Raw genomic sequence first — 9832 nt, 5'->3', positions numbered from 1 at the left:
CATCACCAGTGCTGTTTAAAGTACCTAGGCAATGTTTCATGATTTCATTATCCATACTCTCTATACCCTCCCTCAAAAGAAACTATTTTGAATTTATTTATTTACCTGTTTATTACATATGAAGATATGGGTGGGAAGATAAATTTTTTGTTTATTACATCAACAAAAATATATATAACATTTATTCTTATGTTTTTACATTTTATGTAAATGTGAATATATTATCTGGCTCCCTCTGCAAATCAACTTGCTTTTATGTATTTATTCATATATTGTTTGTATGTATTGATTCATATGTGTGGGTGTGTGTTTTTTTAAACTTTTAAGTTCAGGGGTACAAGTGCAGATTTGTTACATAGGTAAGCTTGTGTCATGGGGATTTTTTGTACAGATTATTTCTTCATGCAGGTATTAAGCTAGAACCCACTGGTTATTTTTTCTGATTCTCTCCCTCCTCCCACCCTCCACCCTTCAATAGGCTCCAGTGTGTGTTCCCCTCTATGTATCCACATGTTATTATTTAGCTCCCACTTTTATGTGAAAACATGTATTGTTTGGTTTTCTGTTCCTGCATTAGTTTGCTAAGGATAATGACCTCTAATTCCAACCATGTCCCTACAGAGGACATAATCTCGTACTTTTATATGGCTGCATAATAGTCCATGGTGTATATGTACCACATTTTCTTTGTCCAGTCTATCATTGATAGGCATTTAGGTTGATTCCATGTCTTTGCTATTGTGAATAGTGCTTCAATGAACATATGCATGCATGTATCTTTAGAATAGAATGATTTATATTCTTTTGGGTTAATGTGATTGCTGAGCAAAATGGTATTTTTGTCTTTATGTGTTTGAGGAATCGCCACACTGTTTTCCACAATGGCTAAACTAATTTACGCTCCCACCAACAGTGTATAAGTCTTCCTTTTTCTCCAAAACCTCACAAGCATATGTTTTTTTTTTTTTTTTTTTTTTTTTTTTTTTTTACTTTTTAATAATAGCCATTCATGGAAACCATCATTCTCAGCAAACTATCACAAGGACAGAAAACCAAACACCACATGTTCTCGATCATAGGTGGGAGTTGAACAATAAGAACACATGGACACAGGGCAGGGAACATCACACACTGAGGCCTGTCAGGCGGTGGGGGGCTGGGGGAGGAAGAGCATTAGGAGAAATGCCTAATGTAAATGATGAGTTGATGGGTGCAGCAAACCAACGTGGCATATGTATACCTACGTAACAAACCTGCACGTTGTGCACATGTACCCTAGAACTTAAAAGTATAATTTAAAAAATAGCCATTCTGACTGGTGTGAGATGGTATTTCATTGTGGTTTTTATTTTCATTTTTCTAATGTTGATTTTTTTTCATATGACTGTTGGTTGCATATATGTCTTCTTTTGAAAAATATCTGCTAATGTCATTTGCCCACTGTTTAATGGGGTGGTTTGTTATTTTCTTGTAAATTTGGTTAACTTCCTTATAGATGCTGGATATTAGACCTTTTTAAGATGTATAGTTTGCAAAAGTGTTCTCCCATTCTGTAGGTTGTCTGTTTACACTGTTGATAGTTCCTTTTGCTGTGCGGAAGCTCTTTAGTTTAATTAGATCCCATTTGTCTAATTTTGCATTTGTTGCAATTGCTTTTGGTGTCGTCTATGTGAAATATTTGCCCATGTCTGTTTCCTGAATGATATAGCCTAAATTTTCTTCCAGGGTTTTTATAGCTTTTGGTTTTAGGTTTAAGTTTTTAATTCACCTTGAGTTGATTTTTGTATATGGTATAAGGACGTGGTCCAGTTTCAATCTTCTGCATATGGCTAGCCAGTTATCATAGCACCATTGATTAAGTAGGGAATCGTTTTCCCATTGCCTGTCTTTGTCAGGTTAGTTTAAGTTTGAATAGTTGTGTGTGGTCTTATTTCTGGGTTCTCTGTTCTGTTCCATTGGTCTATGTGTCTGTTTTTGTACAATTACTGTGCTGTTTTGGATACTGTAGCCCTGCAGTATAGTTTAAATTCAGGTAGCATGAAGACTCCAGTTTTGTTCCTTTTGCTTAAAATTTCTTTGGCTATTCGATATCCTTTTTGGTTCCATATGGATTTCAAAGTAGTTTTCTCTAGTTCTGTGAAGAATGTCAATGGTAGTTTAATAGGAATAACATTGAATCTGTAAATTCTTTTGGGCAGTATAATCATTTTAACAATATTGATTCTTACTACAATGAGCAAGGACAGTTTTTCCATTTGTTTGTGTCATCTCTGATTTTTTTGAGCAGTGCTTTGTAGTTCTCCTCTTGGAGATCTTTTACCTCCCTCGTTAGCTGTATTTCTAGGCATTTTGCTTTTTTTGTCGCAATTGTGAATGAGTTTGTTCCTAATTTGACTCTCAGCTTGACCGTTATTGGTGTATAGAAATGCTAGTGATTTTTTCAGTCTGATTTTTGTATCCAGAGATATTGCTGAAGTGGTGTATCAGCTTAAGAAGCTTTTGGTCTGAGCCTATGGGGTTTTCTAGTTAGAGAATAATGTTATCTGCAAACAGGGATAGTCTGACTTTCTCTCTTTCTATTTGGATGTCCTCTATTTTTTTTCTTTTGCCTGATTGCCCAGACCATGACTTCCAGTAATATGTTAAATATGAGTGGTGAGAGAAGACATCTTTGACGTGTGCCAGTTTTCAAGGGGAATGATTTCAACTTTGGCCCATTCAGTATGATGTTGGCTGTGGTGTGTCACAGATTGTTCTTACTGTTTTGAGGTATATGTTCCTTCAATATCTAGTTTATAGAGAGTTTTTTTAACATGAATAGATGTTAAATGTTATCAAAAGCATTTTCTGCATTTATTGAGAAAATCATGTTTTATTTTTATTTAGTTCTGTTCATGTGGTGAATAACAATTATTGATTTGCTTATGTTGAGCCCACCTTGCATATTGTGGATGAAGCCTATTTGATCATGGTGAATAAGCTTTTTGATGTGTTGCTGGATTCAGTTTGCCAGTATTTTGTTAAGGATTTTTGCATCCATGTTCATCAAGGATATGGGCCCGAAATTTTCTTTCTTGTTGTTGTATCTCTGCCAGGTTTTGCTTTCATGATAATGCTGGTCTCATACAATGAGTAAGGGAGGAGTCCCTCCTCCTCAAATATTTGGAATAGTTTCAGGAGAAATGGTTCCAGCTCCTCTTTGTACATCTGGTAGAATTCAGGTGGGAATCCGTCTTGTCTTGGACTTTTTTTTTTGGTTGGTAGATTACTTATTACTGGCTCAATTTTAGAACCAGTTTTATTATTTTTCTGTGAAGAAATTGAATAATTCCTTCTTAGTTCAGTTTTGAAAAGGTGTATGTGTCCAGGAATTTATCAATTTCTTATAGATTTTCTAGTTTATGTGCATAGAGGTTTTCATAATGTTTGATGGTTGTTTGTAGTTGTGTGGGGTCAGTGGTAATATCTGCCTTGTTGTTTTTTTATTGTGTTCATTTGAATCTTTTCTCTTCTTTAGTAGTCTAGCTAGCAATCTGTCTATTTTATTGACTTAAAAAAAAAAAAAAAAACAGCTCCTGGATCCACTGAGTTTTTGAATGGCTTTCCGTGTCTCTATCTCCTTTAGTTCAGCTCTGATTTTTGGTTATTTCTTGTTTTCTGCTAACTTTGGGTTTTGTTTACTCTTGTTTCTCTAGTTCTTTTAGTTGTGATGTTAGGTTGTTAACTTCAGATATTTCTAACATTTTGGTTTGGGCATTTCATGCTTGAAATTTCCCTTTTGACCCTACCTTAGCTGTGTCCCAGAGATTCTGGTACATTTTATCTTTGTTCTCATTAGTTTCAAAATACTTTTTCATTGCTGCCTTGATTTCATTATTTACCCCAAAGTTATTCAGGAGCAGGTTGTTCAATTTCCGTGTAATTGTATCGTTTTGAGTGAATTTCTTAGTCTTGATTTCTAATTTGATTATGCTGTGGTCTGAGAGAGTGGTTGTTATGATTTCAGTTCTTTTGCATTTGCTGAGCAGTATATTACTTCTGATTATGTGATCAGTTTTACCATAAGTGCCACGGGGCAATGAGAAGAATATATTTTCTGTTGTTTTTGGGTGCAGAGTTCTGTAGATATCTGTCAGATCAATTTGATCCAGTGCAGAATATCTTTGTGAATTTCCTGTCTCAATGATCTGTCTAATATTGTCAGTGGGGTGTTAAAATCTCCCACTGTAAATGTGTGGAAGTCTAAGTCTCTTTGAAGTACTCTTAGAACTTGCTTTATGAATCTCGGCTCTCCTGTGTTGGGTGCATATATATTTAGAATATTTGTTGAATATCCTTGTTGAATTGAACCCTTTACCATTATATAATGCCCTTCTTCTTCTTTTTTGATGTTTTCTGGTTTAAAGTCTGTTTTTTCAGAAACTAGGATTGTGACCCCTAATTTTTTCTGTTTTTCATGTTCTTGGTAAATTGTCCTCCATTCCTTTATTTTGAGCCTATATGTGTACATGTGAAATGGGTCTCCTGAGACACCATGCCAATGGATCTTAATTCTTTATCCAGCTTATTACTCTGTGTCTTTTAATTGGGTCATTTAGCCCATTTACATTTAATATTAGTATTGATATGTGTGGATTAGATCCTGTCACCATGATGTTAGCTGCTTATTTTGCAGACCTGTTTATGTGGTTGCTTCATAGTGTCACTGGTCTGTGTACTTCAGCGTGTTTTTTTTAGTGGCTGATAATGGTCTTACCTTTCCATATTTAGTGCTCCCTTCAGGAGCTCTTGTTAAGGAAGTTCTGGTGGTAATAAATTCTCTCAGCATTTGCTTGTCTGAAAAGAATCTTATTTCTCCTTTGCTTACGAAGCTTAGTTTGGCTGGATATATAATTCTGGAAAGGAATTTCTCTTTAAAAATGTTAAATATTGCCTTCCAATCTCTTCTGGCTTTTACAGTTTCAGCTGAGAGGTCTGCTGTTAGTCTGATGGGTTTCCATTTGTAAGTGACGTGGCCTTTCTTTCCAGCTGCCTTTAACATTTTTTCTTTCATTTCAACCTTGGAGAATCTGGTGATATGTGTCTTGGTGATGGTCTTCTCCTGCAGCATCTTACTAGGGTCTCTGCATTTCCTGAATTTGAATGTTCGCCTCTCTAGCTATGTTGGGGAAGGTTTTATGAATGATATTCTAAAATATGTTTTCTAAGTTGGTTCCATTTTCCCCATCTCTTTTAGGCACAACAGTCAGTCATAGATTCAGTCTCATTACATAATCACACATTTCTCAGTGGTTTTGTTATTTCCTTTTTATTCTTTTTTCTCTATTCTTGTCTGCCTGTCTCATTTCAGAAAGGAAGTCTTCAAGCTCTAAGACTCATTCTTCTGCTTGGTCTATTCTGCTATTACTACTTGTAATTGCATTGTGAAATTCTTGTAGTGTGTTTTTCAGCTCTATCATGTCATTTGCATTCCTCTCTATACTGGCTATTTTGTCTGTTAGATTCTGCAACTTTTTTTCATTATTTTAAAAATATTTATTTAAAGTTTCCAAAGCAATACCATGACACTCTGCTAAACTGCAGGTGAGAGATGCAGCCAGAAAGCAGACACCTGTCCTCATGGAGCTTACCATCTCATTGGGGAAACAATTAATAAGTAGACAAATAAATATAAAGTTAGTGTCTTAATAGACAGCTAAGGCAATTTTTAGGGAGAAATTATATTCTTCTTTAACCTTCTTTGTGATGACAGTTTTTTTAATTTTTAAATTTTATTTCAATAGTTTTTGGGAAACAGGTGGTGCTTGGTTGCATGGAAGAGTTCTTTAGTGGTTATTTCTGAGATTTTGGTTCACCTATTACCCAAGCAGTAAACACCGTACCCATTGTGTAGTCTTTTATCACTAACCGCCTCCTAACTTCCCCCTGAGTCCCCAAAGTCCATTATAATAGTCTTATGTCTTTGTACCCTCATAGTTTAGCTTATAAGTCAGTACATACAATGTTTGGTTTTCCATTCCCAAGTTACCTCACTTACATTAATGGTCTCCATCTCCATTCAGGTTACTGCAAATGTCATTATTTCATTCCTTTTTATGGTTGAATAGTATTGCATGGTGTATATATACCATATTTCCTTTATTCATTTGTTGCTTGATGAGCATTTAGGCTGGTTCTATATTTTTGCAATTGTGAATTTTGCTGCTATAAATATGCCTGTACAAATGTATTTTTGTATAACGACTTTTTTCCCCCTCTGGCTAGATACCTAGTGGTGGGATTGCTGGATCAAATGGTGATTCTACTTTGAGTTCATTAAGGAATTTCCATACTGTTTTCCATAGTGGTTGTACTAGTTTACATTCCCACCAGCAGTGTAAAAGTGTTCCCTTCTCACCATATCTATGCCAACATGTGTTATTTATTGATTTTTTAATTATGGTCATTTTTGCAGGAGTAAGGTCATATCTCATTGTGGTTTTGATTTGGATTTCCCTGATAATTAGTGATGTTGAGCATTTTTTTCCTATGTTTGTTGGCCATTTGTATATCTTCTTTTGGGAATTGACCATTCACGTCCTTTGCCCCCTTATCGATGGGTTCATTTGTTTGTGTTCTTGCTGATTTGTGTGATTTCCTTGTAGAATCTAGATGTTAGTCTTTTGTCAGATGCATCGTTTGTGAATATTTTCTCTCACTCTGTAGGTTGTGTGTTAACTCTGCTGATTATTTCTTTTTCTGTGCAGACGCTTTTTAATTTAATTAAATCCCATCTATTTATCTTTGTTTTTGTTGCATTTGCTTTTGGGTTATTGGTCATGAAGTCCTTTCCTAAGCCAGTGTTTAGAAAGGTGTTTTCTATGTTATCTTCTGTAATTTTTATGTTTTTAGGTCTTAGACTTAAGTCTTTCATCCATGTTGAGTTGATTTTTCTATAAGGTGAGAGATGAAGATCCAGCTTCACTCTTCTATATGTGGCTTGCCAATTATACCAGCACCATTTGTTGAGTAGGGTGTCTTTTTCCCACTTTATGTTTTTGTTTGCTTTGTCAAAGATCAGTTAGCTGCAAATATTTGGCTTTATTTCTGGCTTCTCTATTCTGTTCCATTGATCTATGTGCCTATTTTTATACCAGTAGCATGCTGTTTTGATAACTATAGTCTTGTAGTATAGTTTGACATTGGTTAATATAATGCCTACAGATTTGTTCTCTTTGCTTAGTCTTGCTTTGGCTATGTGGGGTCTCTTTTGGTTCCGTATGAATTTTAGAACTGTTTTTTCTAGTTCTTTGAAGAATGATGTTATTTAGATGGTAATTGCATTGAATTTGTCAATTGTTTTTGGTGCTGTGTTCATTTTCAAAATATTGATTGTAACCATCCACGAGCATGGGATGTGTTTCCATTTATTTGTGTCATCTATGATTTCTTTCAGCAGTGTTTTGCAGTTTTCCTTGTAGAGATCTTTCACTTGTTTGTTTAGGTATATTCCTAAATATTTCATTTTTTTTTGCAGGTGTTGTAATGTATTATCATGATTTTTAGCTTCCTTGCACTGAGTTACAATGTACTCCTTTAGCTCAGTGAACTTTCTTCCTATTTATATTCTACTTCTATCATTTCAGCCATCTCAGCTTCAGGTTGATTTCCAGCCTTTGTTGGAGAGGTAATGCAGTCATTTGGAGGGAAGAGGACACTCTGGAATGGCTGCTCTGCTGAGACTCTACATAACTCTGGGTATGAGACTGAAGGCCCTAGTGGAGTGGGTTCATGAGGGGATCTCCTGACATATGGGCTGCAAAGATCCATGGGAGAATCATGGTTTCCTGGGTCACACATTCACTCACCACTTTCCTGGGTTGAGGAGATTCCCTTGGCTCTGTGTTGCTCCCAGTTGAGCCGTCACCCTGCCTTGCTTTTCTTCATTCTCCATGAGTTGAGTTGTTTCCTTGATTAGTCCCAATGTGAGTACCTGAATGTTTCATTTGAAGGTGCTTCATTTACTCATCCCTTCCATTCCTATCCATGAGAGTCATGCACCCTAGCTTCTAGTTGGCTGCCTTGGCCACTCATCCAATGAAACTCTTATTTATTTATGTTTTTGCTCAAGATAAGAACACCCCATGATTAATTTTCACTTATGTATAGTATTACAATATGTTAATTTATTATTATTATAGTTATTCATGTTCCTTTTGAGTGCCATATAGGTTGTTTTAATTTATTTTTGCCATCACAAATAATTCTGTATTTTTTTAACCTGTGTTCTTGTGAATTAAATTTATCTTGGGTAGTCTCTGTAACTGATTATATTGTTTGAGTAAAAAACCTTCATTTCTCACCACCAATTTGTACTTAATATAGTGCATTATAAATACACACACATATATATGCATTCACATATATGTATATGTGTGTATATAATGAAAGATTTATTAGGTTATGCAGTCTATGGGTTTTTTTTTCTTCTGAGTTTTGTTCTTCAATAAATGGTGGTGGGATAATTGGCAAGCCACATGTAGAAGAATGAAGCTGGATCCTCATCTCTGACCTTATAAAAAAAACAACTCTACATGGATCAAAGACTTAAATCTAAGACCTAAAAACATAAAAATTACAGAGGATAACATCAAAAAATCCCTTCTAAACATTGGATTAGGAAAACACTTCATGACCAATAACCCAAAAGCAAATGCAACAAAAACAAAGATAAATAGATGGGACTTAATTAAAGGCAGATAGGTGGTCAGGGAGAACATATTGGAAGTGAAATGGGGGAGAGCAAGAGAACACTGGAATCTATAAGGATGAGCAGGAACTCATAAAGATGAGTTGGAACCCACGTTGAAGTCTCACTGCCTCCAGCTTACACAATGTGGGTGTCTTGCAGAAGAAGCTGGTGCCCTGAATCATAGATCTAAATCCATACCTGGAATAGGTATTGGGGAAGCTGAAGAGTAGATCTTACAGGCACTGCAGGATCTGTAGGCCTAGCTGCTACTGCAAATAGACAAAATAAGCCAGTAGACAAACTTTATGCCTGAACTGCAACCGTGCCTGTGGCTCAACTTCAACCTTCTGAACATAAAAACAATATAATTTACGTTAAATTTCTGCCTTACCAATGACATGCAAGATACCTTGTAAAGCCCATGGTAACCTAGACCTATGGTGGGAGGAAAATCCTGGGAAACATAGTTCAATTTTTAGTAATAAAATACAATATAAATTTACCAAATTAACCATATTTTATATTCCTTTCTTTTTTGTCTCAGTTTTATCTCCATTTCTCCTACTATTGACATAGGTTTACTGATGGTAATCATACTTCACATATTAGTCCATGAGTTGAAGAGCACTGTGAATGGCCACAGGAGTATTAGGAATAGAAGGAAAAACACCAAGAGATCCTGACTTGAAAATGAAAGAAATAATTCAGGAGACTTTGAGTCTTCATTTAGAGAGGAGATAAGTGTGTTTTGGTTGTATAATGAAGAGTTGCATCACGTTGAGAAGGACGTTGTTTTGGAAAGATTAAGGAAAGGAGCAGTACAGACTGTGGATCATGTTGGACACTATCATCTAGCGATTGTGTACAAAAAAAGGGAAAAACTTTCCTTTTGGGAAACTTTCTCTTTCTGAGTAGATTCAGTGGGAAGGAGTTTCCTCATACCTGACTCCTATTGTATAGAAAAAATAGTAAAGTCCCTCTAACTACTTTAAAATCATTCTTGGCACTCAAACTTCAGTGAATTTTATAATGATGGAACAAACATATGGAAGTCATTCATCGAAATAAAACAAGTTCTACACAGTAAACCCAAAAGAAACA

This window comes from Pongo pygmaeus, chromosome X (genome assembly GCF_028885625.2).
Source record: "Pongo pygmaeus isolate AG05252 chromosome X, NHGRI_mPonPyg2-v2.0_pri, whole genome shotgun sequence".
Classification (NCBI taxonomy): domain Eukaryota; kingdom Metazoa; phylum Chordata; class Mammalia; order Primates; family Hominidae; genus Pongo; species Pongo pygmaeus.
The sequence above is the reverse complement of the archived record's forward strand: the minus strand, read 5'-3'. Positions refer to the sequence as shown.